Below are 15,186 nucleotides of genomic sequence, written 5' to 3'. Positions count from 1 at the left end.
TTTTTTCCGTGCATTTTATTATGAATATAAAATCTTCTTTTTTTTATCTATCTGTTATTATTTACAATCGGTACCTCGTAGGGGACCATAAGTAGAATTGATTTATGATAATCACGTGAAGAGAGGTCACCGACGAAACCCTTCATTAAAACATACAAACATTCAACACCTCACAGGTAGGAAAAGGATCTGAATAAATTATCTAAATAAAGTTCAATACTTAACATAGAACTAGAAATAAATCGCAGGAAGAAAAAGAATAAAAAATAAAAACAATATCATCAGTACCACCATACGGAGACAATACTATAAATAAAACAAATATTCTAAGTTTAATAAGTATAATAATTTTCTAAGTTTAAATGTCAATGGCTTAATTATTTCCCAACTCACTCTCTAATTTCACATAATTATATTTCAAATTTTTTAAATATAATTAAAAAAAAACCACGCATCCATACTTTTTTTTATATAAATCTGATTAAATGACAGTTTTAAGAATTTTATAAATATTCGGTAAGTTATAGTTAAGAAATGGTACATGCAATTTAATTATTGGAATTTTTTTTAAATTTAATGCTTTTATGACCTTAAGTCATAAAATACCTTTATCTTACCTTATCTTTTCCTTTTCGTTTCAGGCATTTAATTTTTAAATATCATTCCTATATTGTTAAAAATAAATAAATTGGGTATTTAAACAAATAATCAGTGGTCCAGGTATTCAATAAAAGTATATCTGGAGTATTCTGAAGAAAAAAAATTACTTTCTTATGCTTTCTTATATATTCGTATATATAAAAATGAATGTTTGTTGCTTGTTTGTTCCGTATGCGTTCCTATATCATTCATCCGATTGTGATAAAACTTTGGTGAGTTGTTGTGCGCACGCTCGCAAAGGTTTCTGAATTAGTTTGGATCTGTTAGGTGGCGCTGGGATCAACATATTTCGAAAAATTGAATTATACAATTTTCGATCAATTTGGACCGATTTTTTTTTTTTTTTTTTTGGATGGACCGATTTGGTTCATATTCAGAATATATATTAGATACGTGAAAAGAAAATTATTGCAAAAACTATACCCGCTAGGTGGCACCGGTGTCGAGATATTTACGAAAAAAAAAGAAATATAAAAACAGACTTTCTTCTTCTATATATATATATATATATATATATAAAAGGCAATGTTCGTATGTGTGTCCGCTATAAACTAAAAAACTAAACTGGACCGATTTACGCGCAGGGAAAATGGGAACAAGGGAAAAATGAAAATAGTGGAAAAGAAATGGGGGTAAAATTGAAAGGAGAACGAGGGAAATGGGAAAGGGAAATAGAGAAAAAGATAATAAGGGAAAAAGCGAAGAAGAGGGAAAAGAAATAAAGTGAAAGGTTAAATTTTGTGAAGTTCCCTAATGCTCATTTTTTTAAATATTTTATCAAACTTTCAATTGTGTTCATTTAATTTGTACTCAAATATAGCAATAGCTAAGCATTGCCAGGTCTGCTAGTTTTCTATAAATTTTAAAACAATTTTAACTTTTTACAGCCATTAAATCATTAAAATAAAAAAATCCACGAATTCCAACATTCGCACCTTTGTATTTTGTTTAATATATTTATCCCTATAAAAAAATTTAATTAAGAATAATATTTTAGCTAAAACGGAAATTTTTATCTTGAAAAAACAAACTTGACTACTTTTTTTTAATTAAATATTATTAATATTAATAATAATAATAATAATTTGCATAAAATTCCCACATACAATAAAAATAGAGTGAGAAGATTTTTAACTTGAAAAAAAGAATGTTTATATTCTATGTTGACTGTTTTAAGTTAATCCTATAATATCATATAATATTTTTTTAGTTAAAAATTATTATTCATTGACAAGTTATAATTATTATAATTTTTTAACGTCAGCTAAAGAACCGTGGCACCACTATAATGCTCATCTCATTTCTTATCTTGACTGTTTAATCAAAATATCCTAACCAGGCAGTCATATCAACATCAACATAATTTTCATAAAATATGAACGTGTTATTGTAGTATTTCAAACTGTTTTACATAATATTTTTTTATCATTTAAATAAAAATAAAAGATCAACTTAAAACAAAAAAACTATTTTTAAAAACTCGTAAAAATGTAAACAATTTAAAAACCCGTAAAAATTAGCATTAATATTATTATAATTTCTCTGCAAATTTTTATTTTATGAAAAAATGCATTATTAAAAAATAATTATTGATCTTTGAATTTTTGCGTCTTAAAAATTTGAAATTAAAATATTTATTTATTTAGCGTATGGCACCAAGACAGAGTGCCAATTACAGTCAAAAATTACACATCTAACAAATTAATATAAGCTATTGATTCTGGAGTCGCCATCAGGAAATCTTCAGGAGTCCCTTCATAAGCTGTCCTAGAGTAAAATTATGTAAATTGTTTAACAGTTTGATTTTCACTTAATAGAATTGAAAAGATAATATTTATATTTAGTTATTTATATTATAAGTCTTTTTCATTGTTCGGTATTTTTGAAACGTTTTTATTTCATTTAAAAAGTGTTTTAATTTTATAATTTTATTTGAATTATGGGTATATTAACAATAAAAGTTATCTGTAATAAAAAACCGTTTTTAAGAAACGAAAAAAGATTAAAAATCTACTTGAAAAATTTACAAAATGATACCGAGTGAATCAAAGATTCACTGTAACAGATTTTGAGCTATATGTCTATTTGTAACCAGATAAAAATTATTATTTTTTTATCTTAAGTTCTTTTATTAATTTTCTTGAATTTGCACATGAAGGAGCTTTAATAAAAAAGTAATATCTTGCTATATTCAATATTAAGAATCTAACGCTAAATTAACAAAAAAAAAAAAACTGATTTAAATTTTGCGACTAATTACAAAAAATATACATTGTGAGTACCATTCCTCAAGAAACTGAACGAATTTCAGGATGTTCCACAAGTAAAAATAAAGAAAATATAGTTGATAAAAATTGTATCGTGAAAGACCGATATCTGGCAAATGTCGATATTCTCCGGTTAATGTTGACAAATACCAAATACGTCGGTGAAAGACCAAAATATTTGTTTATTCGGACCTTCGCCGGTATATGTCAACCTTTAGACCCCATTGGGTGATTTTTTTTTTAAATTTTAGTTATTGTTTCGACCCCCAACCAGAGCTTACCTGTGTTTGTCGACACATACCGGCGAAGGCCCAATTGTAAAATAATATAAGCAAATAATTCGGTCTTTCACCAAAGTATTTGGTATGTCTTGAGAATCGCCGAAGAATCCTCTAATTTCGGTCTTTCACGGTAACATAAACATAAGTTCGGAAACGCTTCGTCTTCGAGTTATAGCTTGCGAAAAATTTCGCCCTGATTTCTACTCTAAGGTTAGAATGACGCCATATTGAGATTATTAGAACTTAGATTAACGGCTAAAGAGTAAACCTACAAAACATGAAGAGAAAAAAAAGGCGTGAAAAAACTGCATTTTGAAAATTACTAGAAAAAGACGATGAGAAAATATTCAGATTATAAATGAGTTAAACACATTTTTGGAATCCCAAAATATCTGTACCTTATTACCTAAGTTTTCTGATCAGTTTTCTTGAGATTCAAAAATGAAAATATCTCAGATTGACATATATTAAAATAATTTAGTAACACTATAACTGGATTAAAATATTAATCAACACTACTGGTTAAAACTAAGATAATGAATACAGTTACAACGATAATTAACCAGTAAAATATCTTCAAAATCGTCAGTGTTAATCATCTAATTTCTTATTAAAAAACCCTTATACTATGTTATCTAGAAAGATATTACTTTGGGATTACTTGAAATAGAATATGTTCTGTAAAATACAAAAAGTATCATAAGAAAGAAAACTGTACAATTGGTAAAAGATATGGGTTGATTATGCATAAAAAGTAAATACGAGTATAATGATCGAATTACATAACTCTTTTTTTAAACCGGTTAAAAATAAAAATTACTTCAGTTGAAATACCATAAACTGTATTATTTATCTGTCTATATACTTAATCGTTTCTTAACATGCGGAGGTACCACGTATGAATTTACTTTCCCAGCTAGAATAGCTACATTAACCGAGAGAATGACGATCATGTTAAAAATGGTATATGGCATCGGGTTACAAATTTTTATGTTTTGATGTTCAAACAGTTTTTTTCAAATTTGGCTCAAATATTTCTACGTATGGGATATTCATCATATTAATTTTTTTTAAATTTGTTATGGGGTGGGTAGAAGGTTTCGCGAAAAAACAAATTTCGATTTTCTTTAGAAGAATTTTTTGAGAAAACTAAGTAAATTTGTTACCTACAATGTACATATAAACAATACAGATTTCTTACTTTCCCGTTTAGCGCTACAGCTGTAGAAGGGAAAATATTGTAATCGGTCCAATTTGGACATATGCGGTTTTCATCGGATCTTGACGTTTTGACACCTAAGGAACCCAAGAAACGTAAGGAATCCAAAAAACCGGGTAGAAATTTTTCCGGATGTTCGTATGTATGTGTGTGTGTTCGGTGACGCCCTCTAAAGCACCTTACATCTCCAGAACTACTGGACCGATTTTGACCAAACTAGGTCTTATTGCTTCTATGGGGCATTGATGCCATTAAATTTTCAAGTTAAAAGGTCAAGGGAGTAAGGCTGTAATGCAAGGTCACCCTCAATATGTCGACATTTCGCCTAAAAAGTCATCATATTTTTCTTAGGCACATTTGTTAACAATTAAAAAATAACAACAGTATTTGCAGAAAAAAATGTTTGTAAAATCGCATCTCCACCCTAAAAAATGCTCTAAACTAGTGACTAAGTGGGTTGGCTGTGTCAGTAGCACCCTTTGTTACCACAAAGAGCGCTCGCCTAGCATTGGTGTACGGTATGCGCACGCGCTTTAGTTAGAATCATTACATTAAATATTTATAAAAAATTATAAATATTTTAAATTAAGCTGTGTATATAAACCGTGCGTCAGAAAACACCCACAGTTGCACGACATTCCCAAAAAGTGACTTTAGCCGCGTGACGGGAAACTCCTACAACTGTATTGTCAGCTTTTTTCAAAAAATCAACTACAGTCTCTTAAAGTTGAAATATATATAGTTTTTTTTTTTATTTTGCTCTATCTTCCTTTGGTTTAAATAGTTTTCGTAAAATTTTGGAAAATTCATATTTCATATATAGAGATATTTTTATATTTACTTTTTACATACTTATACGAATATAACTTTTTAGAATATAAACCCGGGACATAAAATACAAAAAATGATTTTTTGACAATTTTATCTTTCTTATTTTAGCCTTTATTGAAGGAGAATTTAGAGTTAAACTTACTAAATTTAGAAATAACTTTATTTAAGCAAATCTGATGAGCTTTACCTATAAATGAATGTTTTTATAAAAAATTATATATATATATATTTTGTTTTTTTCTTATTTTGCTCCTTAATCTTTATTATTAATAGCCGGGAAAGTCATGCAATATTTTTCCTTTTTATTTTTTTTTTTTAAAGGAAAAAAAATTAATTTGTTTATTAGTATAAACATTTATCTTTCAAAAACCTGATTATTTCAGTTTTTACTTTAGAATTGGATAATAAACGAAAGATTCTTTACTTATTTTTGACAAAGCATGCAAAACGACAACCAAAAATAAAAATCCAGTAATAATAATAATAATAATAAAAATAATAGAAAGCTAAACGAAAATTACTCTACGTTAGTATATTAAAAAATTTAAAAAAAATGTATAGAATTAATAAAATAATAATTATAACAATAAAGAAAATCGTTAAATAAATAGAATAACGAAAGAGTATTTAATTGTATAAAATTAATTACCGGTATCCGTTTGCATCTTAAAGAATACTATATAACCTTACTTCCGTAAATTAAAAATTATATAAAGATACGGACTACAATATATTTTTCCTTCATAAAACGTAATATTATTCTTAGAAGGTAACTAATAAAGTTATTATTAGATTACATACTACAAAAGTACCTTAATAGTCAGTCAAATTAATCAAAATGCATCGCGCAAAATAACTCCATTAATATATACTTTTTACATCACTTGAAATGCTCGAAATAACCCTCAGAATTGACATGCAATGTTCATATTCATTTGCAAATTTTGTTTTAATTGTATACCTAAAATGTTAATATTGTTAAACTATGCGCAGTAATGAGTATTAAACATGCAAAGGAATGGAAATATATAATCGCTCTTTCGTTTCTTACATCTGCTTTTAAGAACAAAAAATAATTGTACAGATGTTCGTATAATGAATAAGAATTGAAAACCTTAAACCTTTTAATCTCTCCTTAGTTTTTTTTAAATCGTCGTTACTTTTGAGAATCAAATTTATGATCTGTTAATTACCGAATTATTTTTTTATTGAAAAAATTTTATTTGTGTATGCTTGTAATCCCTTACATGTTATTTAATCCTAGTAAGTTGAAATTAGTTGCAGAATGAGTTTAAAAATTACAGTTAGTCTAAACAGAAGCGGATATAAGCGATTTTTAAGTAATGTCCGTTGAATAGCGACATGTTTAAAATTTTCATCAAGAATTTTAATCAGAAACAAAATAAATTATTATAATTTTTTTTATTAGTGTCAAATGAATAAGGTGACATTTCTTTCGGTCCTACCATCAACCACAGAACAGAATTTTCAGACTTTCCAATGTCAGATATAAATTAATATGGTTTAAAGTGAATTAAATTTCATTTAAATAATAATTTGTTGAGATTATTATTTTTATTAATAATTTTTTTTTACATTGTTTATAGTCGCATCAACGATAAAAGTTATTAGCGATTTAAATAAAACTAACTAACTGTTCATAAATAATTAGACAATAGACACCAAACATTACATAACAAATATCGAAACAGGAACTTCGCACACAATACTCCGTGAGAATCTCACGTAAGCAAAACTAAATTGATATCTTCATCCCACCATCACAGAAAACCCGCAATAGTTTTTTGATGTATTTCTTACGGTTGATTAAACCCTTCACATCTGAACCCAGTCTTAATTGTCGACGAATAGTCCCGAACATTGAGCAATTTAGGAGAAACTAATTTATGGACAATTTTACATTGCACGCCTCACAGTTCTGCAGAGGAGAGCCAAATATGTGAGCGTGGTTTTTTTTTTTTTTGTTTAACCTTCGGGTTAAATAAATAGGTGAGCGTGGATTAGTTTTTTGTGCTCAATCTCACACAAGTTAGGACAACTTGGTCTCTTTTGTTGTTTGGGATAAAAAGTTTCTTGAAGACATTCTCCCGGATACCGTGTAAGGCCGTGGGAGGACTCAGCAGCCAGAATTTTTTTCATGGTGTACGTATTTTGACACAAACTGCCTTTGTGAAGTCACTCTCATAAGTAAATTCTAATCGGAGGCCATTTGTTGCCGCTCTCTGGGCAGCCTCATCAGCTCGTTTGGCCCGGTACCCAAACGAATACCACTATCTTCTTCATTCTTGAAAGAGCGTCATAGATAATTTGAATGATAAGTTTAGATCGTCTGCAGTTCAAAGTCTCACATACACTCATAGAGTCAGTTATTACCATGAAGTTAACATCATTACGGATCTCAATAACTCTGACGTCAGAATAAATTGCGTAGGATTCACAAAAGAACACAGAGGAGTAGGTACTAAGCTTATACATTATCTCTTTATCAGGGAATATTATTGAACAGTCACAGCCGTCAGCCGAGACAGTGCCATCTGTATAGATGTGTGTGTAACCGTTGCATTTCTTAGTCATCTCGCTAAATCGGTCCCTGGCAACTCGGTAATGTGGGTCCCGTTTGCGTCTTCCAGACGGTAAATATTCAATCTCTAGAGATGCGCGCCGCCATGGAGCGCCGCATCCTATTTCCTTTCCAAGAATCCTCGGAACAGATAGGCCTGCTTCCTGGAGGTAGCGATACAGTCCGAGGTCGAAAGGCTGGAGTAAGAACTTTTCCCCTCACATTGTTGTGTGCGAGCTTGTCTGGTCACCTGACTTGAGCACAGAGAGAAGGAACTTCTTTACCGCGTATTTAATAACCTATATTTTTATATTTATTTATCTTTATTATTTTAGATCACGAGTTGTTTGATAATTAATTCTTTTCGGTTTTTATACTGTTACATCTCAATCCAGTGGTTACGTTAAAACTATTAAGTTTCTGAATTTTTCACATTAAAAAAGAAAATAATTTATGTAGATCATTATTTTATTGATGTTGTTAGAAATAGCAAGTTTGCTATTTAATTCTAAATAAAACGGAACAGTTCCAGCATTTACCTGGAAGGACCTAAGAATACTGTGAAAAGACCTTCATAATAACAGCATCACAAAATACAAAATTTTAAATAAAATAGGCTAGCAATGAATTGTATAAATTTTCCGGACAAATTATGCAATTATTTTTTTTTCAATTCAATCATTTTACGTTCTAATTGTATTTTTATGATAAACGATTGCTTTGAAAATTTGGGGGGAGGGTCATGCATCAGTGACTATTTAATGATTAAAATATTCACTAAAATTGATTATAATAAATTAAAATCGAAATTTTAAAGATATTTTTCATTGTTTTTTTTTTTTTTTTTTAATTTAACTTATTTTAGTGACTTTATTGTTTAACAAAATAAGTTTTAAGCATTAAAAATTGATATTGCGAAAAAAAATTCATTTAGGGCTACCTTACCTATGGGGAAGCATTCGGGTAAAATTAATTTTTATGAAAATAATCCCTAAGTGGTGAAAATAAATTTAAAAAATTACTTTTCTAAAATTGTTAAAAAGTGCATACAGCGAAAATCCTAAATAAAAAATCTGATGTGGTCACCACTTGACTTCCTTGTACGCCTATTAAATTACATACACACATATTTTTAAAGTGAAAAGTACATAAAATTGTATTACATTAATACCTTCTGATATTTTTTTTTAAATTTAAAATTGAATTCTTATTTATCGTAAATTATTTTACAATTAGAGGTTAATAATTATATATTATTAACCTTTGATATGATATATTATATATAGTATAATAAATCAATATATTTAAATTAAAAAAAAAATTAAAAAAAAAAGGAGATGAAGTCTGACTTGAACAAATGTGCCTTCCCCTTTAAGATCCAAATAGTTCATTAATTAAAATTTTATGTGGCTATAACTCTAGAACCAATGAAAATAAGTACCACTTATGATATACCATTGAAAAGCTCTCAATGAGAGCGCGCGCGCACGCAGTTAAGAAAAAGACCAAGATCCAATTTTTTTTTTTTAAGCTTTTTTGGACACTTTTAGTTAAAAAACTAAAAATTGGATTGCAATCAAAAGGGGAGGTACACAACTAGATGTTACAGCAGTTCTAAATCCAAAATTTCAACAGCCTACGGCTAATCGTTTTTGAGTTATGCGAGATACTTACATACATACGTACGTACAGACGTCACGCCGAAACTAATCAAACTGGATTCTGCGATGGTCAAAATTGATATTTCCGTTGAAATTTGAAAACCGAAATTTTTCGCGATAACAATACTTCATTTACTTCATACAAGGGAGTAAAAAGTTGTAATTTTCTAGAAAGGGTGTGAGAATTTTTAGCCAATATTTTTACCAAGAAATACTAAAGAGTAAGGGCTATCAAAAAATTAAGATATTTACATTTTAAATGTAATGGGTGGGTAACTTGGGGGATGGATTTAAATTTAAAATAATTTTTTTTAAATTAAAAAATTATTTTTTATTACCACAGACCATTGGATTGGGGTGGATAAAAAGTGTTACAGAGTTTGAAGGCCTATTGGTGTAGAAAATATACATATAAAAATCTCCCATTAACTACTTTTTTTTCTGAAACAAGATATAGCTAAAAGAATAAAAATATAAAGTATTTTTTTGTGGAGGGGGTGCATATTAAATAAAAACATCTGGTAATTTGTGATCTTGATAAAATATATTCAACTTTTATAAGAAAACATTTTTGCTAAAGTACCCCAAAAAATATGGGGGACCCCAAAATTATGGGGTCAAAATATCCCCATCCTTTTTAAAATGTTTGATAAAATGAATACATCCTTTCCTCCCGAAAGTAATATCTTTCTACTAAGTTTGAACAAAATCGGTCAACGAGGTCCAGGTTTATAAGAAAAAATTCAGGCCAACATACATGTAACAATGGCCCGACATATACACACAATCGCCCGTCTAAAAAAATAGATTAAAAAAAAAAAAAATTTTTTTGGACTCGTAAACATTGGAGTAATTTTTTTTGCACATTATTTACACTTTATTTAAATGTTTTCTTCTTAAGGCAGAAAACTTTAAAAAGAGACCAATTTTTACGATTTTTTTCTAGCGATAGATATATATATATATATATACACTTTCATGTTATTGCTGTAGCAGCATATATCGCTGTAGCGGGGAAAGTTAAAATACTAGAAACAGTTCTAGTTCATAATACATTAAAATTATTAATCCCCGTCCAATCATCGAAAATGGGACACCACTCCTCCTGGACGAGGCTGCCCCAACCCTAGGTCGTCCCCAAAATCAAAGGCGGACAGGTCTCATTAACTGCTGCTGGTACTACAGCCACGGCCTTCAAGAGAATGCCGTCAAACTTTACATAAGGAGCATTTAGACTCAGTTTGACAGTCTTTCCGAAGATGCCCCACAATTAAAGCAATGCCCCTTTTGTCGGGACTGCTGCAGGACTGAGTCCGGTGCCCTATCCCCAAGATTAATAGGTTTGATACAAATTAATACTTTGTCTTTATAATGAAACTTAGCATATTTGTAAATATATACGTCAAAATTTTTAATTTACTACAGTACACGAATCATATTTAACGAGTCAATAATCCGACAATCAATTCTTGTAACCTATTAAAAACTCGTTCTGACTGTACTCGTTCATGTAACCTCAATAGCTGTAATATTATATTATATACATTAATTCTTATTGCAAACGAAATGAATCTGGATATCCCACGAAAATGTATAATTTAAAACATTTAAAAATCTAAGATAATATCGATAAATGAATTAACATTAAATGTTAATGCTCGTTTTTAATTTATTCCATACGTTCTGTACATACGTATACTCACACACACACACACACACACACACACACACACGCGCGCGCGCGCGCGCACATTTATATATATATCTACACACACACACACATAGACACAGAGAGAGAGAGAGAGGGTGAAAGAAAGTATCTTATATATAGAGGAAAGTTTCTTTGGCTGTCTGTTCGTCTTTTGTTTGTACGTTCTGCAGCGATAAATAACCGAGCAGTTGCTTTCAAATTTGCAGGATACATTTATGTTTTACCAAGTAAGATTTGAAAGCCATAGACCGAGGCCCTAGCCTTCATAGGAGTAATGTTGTCAATAAAGAAGAAAATATTAAAAATTAAATTAATTTCTGTCACCATGGTAATAAAAATAAGTTGTGAAGTTTATCTCGTCAAAGGTCTATGTGCTTTGGTTATCATAGCTACCTACTATTGTGTCATTTACTTCCTTTTTCAGGATTCTATAAAGCCTGAATACTTTAACTGTTATCAGTATTATTCTCACAACCATAAAGGTAACGAACACCGCCTAGAATTAGACTTTAAATTAAGATTTATATATCTGATCTCGTTTTTAATTTATCCCATGCACACACACACACAGAGAGAGACACACACACACACACACACACATTTATATATATATATATATATATATACACATTATATATATATTACATGCATATACACACATAGACAGGGAAAGAGTGAGGGTGAGAGAAGGTAACTTATATATAGAGGAAATCAATATCAAAATATCAATAAAGAGGAAATAAGATTTATATATCTGATCGTATATAAAATCACGATGTACTAAAAGGCAATTCGTTTCAAAGATTTTACTTGTATTATTAACTTAGCAAATTTTTTTTATTTTTTACTTAGGTAATTGTTTTTTTATTTTTTACTTAGGTAATTGTACGCCACTGAAGTAATGCCGTACTTATTTACAATAGAGAACTTATTTTATTCAATTTTTTGGGTCAAAAACCACAATAAATAATTAACTGTACACCTTAATTACCGTCCTAAAAATTTCAGTAAGACCTCATTTCACCGGAGTAGCTGAAATCCGTGTGAATCTTTCACTAGCCGTAACTCGCAAACGAAGCATTTTAGAGCATAGGTTTGTATGACTTTTTTTTCATTATTTTCACAAGTAGAATAGGTTATGAAAGTCCGGGATGAACTTTGTGATTCACTCTGTATATAAATTGTGATTATGTAGTTGTTAAAACAAGGCCGTAAGATACAGTCCTTTTTGTTTTCAATCTTGTCAATGTGATTGACAATGTTATTTAGATCATTATTTCTATGCAAATTAAGATTTTATATCGGTATAAAAAATAATGAAGCAAATTGTAGATACAGAGATTGGTTCGTAAGATTCCGATCTACGTTTTACGATTGGCTAGAATGTTGAATCAAGCACTTAGTCATCATAGTCAACAATACCTTGTTAAAATCACACTGGTTGCATGCATTGTATGCGTCACCGTCCTTTTTATTCGTTTTAATTTGTTACAATTTCAAAAGTAAAAAATGGTTACATGCAACCATTGTCATACTGAGTAAATTGAAGTTTTTCTTAACTTTAAGGTGCAAATCTTTTTTATCGCCTCCTTTTGGCTCCGCCTTCCGGTGAGTCAAAAGAGAATTTTTTTAATTTATAATTTATATAATACTGATATCAGTGAGGTTTGAACTGCGATAAACATTCCGGGGGAAAATAAGAAAGCTAAGTTAAAATCATTGGTTCAGTAGTTTTCTCCGTTATCGGGAACAATACTCTTTATGTAATAGTAGTAGTAAGAAATATATATATATATTTGCAAGTGTGCACGTGTGTGTATGTGTGTGTAGATTGAATAATCTCAATTATTTTTGGATGGAATTGATTTTTATAGTCGTTTAAAACAGTATTATAACTTAATCTTTTACAAAAGAATAAAAGAACTGAAAACATATTAAATTTAATAGAATCTACCTTTTTTAAAGTTAAGAAAAATATTAGAGTTTTAAAATACCTACTATCCTTTGTTTGTTTTTAACAATTATTTTTAATTCGCATTGCTTTGTTTAGAGGAGTAAGATGTAGCGTAGCCAATAAATACCATTATTAGCATTTTCTTTATTTTACACATATTAAAATTTTTTTTGCAAAAAAACTAAAAAATTAAACGTAGATACTTATAAAGGTTATTTTTCTTTTTTATCAATAAAGATAACTTGTGTAAATGAAATGTTTGTTCTTTTAAAATAGATTCAATTACTTAAATTTTACGCGATATATAAATTCAATCAATTCAATGCAAAGCAGATATCTTAAAAAATAAATAAAATAATTATATTTACAAAAGAATGCATAAATACATAAAATTAGTATATATTGTAAAATCTAAAAATAGTAGGTAGTTCGATGGATATATTTAATGTTTATTGTAATACAGTATAAAGGGAAGAGTAGAAACAGAGATAGAATGAAAGAATATATATGTTAAAAGAAAAGAGAAATATTAAATAGAAGGGTACAGAATGTGCGAACGAACAAATATTCCCAAGCAAACCTTTTAAAACATTTATACATATATTTATAAATCTAAGACAGCTAAAGCTAGACATGACTAAATTAGAAAAACTTGTCAAATGTTTGAATGAATAAGTTTATGTTTAACTTTGATTTCATACATTCATACTTATGTACATACATATATATATAAATATTATATCCTCTCTATACTGTGTAGAAGTTATATATGTATAAATATACACAACATAAAACAGCATTTAAAATAACTTATTATAATAGCCAACAAACACTTCTTCTGTATAATACTATACAGAATTGTTTCATTGGTAAAGATAAATAAATATGTCAAGAAAAAAGATAAGTGTCTCATTTATATTCATCAAGTTGGTATTGCTGCTCTGCAAGATATCGTAAGAGATAATCTTACTCTGGCATCTTTCAAATACACTTCTTATATGGTTGAACCCCCTCGGACAGTAACTTGTAAGTTTTTTAGTAGTTTGTTTTGTTATTTTCAATATTTAATCTATTCTTTTGTCGACGGTTAACGTACAATAATACATGGAAATCATTTATTTTTATAGTTGTTTTATTATTTGATAATTTCAAGCAAATTCACTGTTTTATTGGTAATAGTTACGTATTAAAAACATCATATTTAACAATAAAATTTGAAATCGAATGATATTTGTTGGTAATTAGTTACGGTATCCTCCATTCTTTCTTAATCTTTATTACACTTGTGAAAATATTTGGCAAATATATTTTCATTTAAATGCTTCTTACATCTATTTTTTATACATATATTTATACCCTTCAGATTTTCAAAAAATTCATCAAGAATTAAAATAAATAATCCTGAACTTACTTATAACCACTCGAGCCATATCGGCTTGAGTTAAACTGTAGAATCAATTATTTTTATCTTTAAAAATTATAATAGAAATTATTTTTACTGGTAATAAGAAGGAAAAACTGAATTTACTTCGTAGATTTTTTTTAGGAAGTATAAAAAATAAAGAAAAAAGGGCATAATTTAACATGTTTTTGACTCTAACAACGTAAATAATCCATAATTTTTAATATATTTGTAATTGAAAAAAATGGAGAAAAACATTATTTATTATGATGAAATGATAACCAGATCATGGTTTATCATATTTGGTTAGATTACATATATAATTTTATTTATTTATTTTCTTATTTCAATATAACGTTTCAGTAGCGCCATCTAAGAACCGATTAAAACTAACTAACCTTAACGTCTACCTTAAACTGAAAGCGCTGGACTTTTTATAATTTTTTAATAAGACATTGTTTTTATTATTACTATCAACATCTTTATATTATTTTCATCAATTAATTATGACTATTTTTGATAAAATATTTATATTTTAATAAGCAAAATATAAATCTTTATTTAAACAATTGACTAACATAATATTGTAAAGAAAAACAATAATAGGCCAAGTTGAATT

The 15,186-nt window shown here is 28.5% G+C and overlaps 1 protein-coding gene across 2 annotated transcripts in view; it reads left to right on the top strand.

Moving 5' to 3' along the window:
- The window catches only part of LOC142329286 (uncharacterized), a 365,502-nt gene that overhangs the window by 76,936 nt on the left and 273,380 nt on the right, over window positions 1-15,186 (top strand). The gene's annotated exons all lie outside the window — the stretch shown is intronic.

This window comes from Lycorma delicatula, chromosome 8, assembly GCF_047948215.1.
Source record: "Lycorma delicatula isolate Av1 chromosome 8, ASM4794821v1, whole genome shotgun sequence".
Taxonomy (NCBI): Eukaryota; Metazoa; Arthropoda; class Insecta; order Hemiptera; family Fulgoridae; genus Lycorma; species Lycorma delicatula.
The sequence above is the reverse complement of the archived record's forward strand: the minus strand, read 5'-3'. Positions and strand labels throughout refer to the sequence as shown.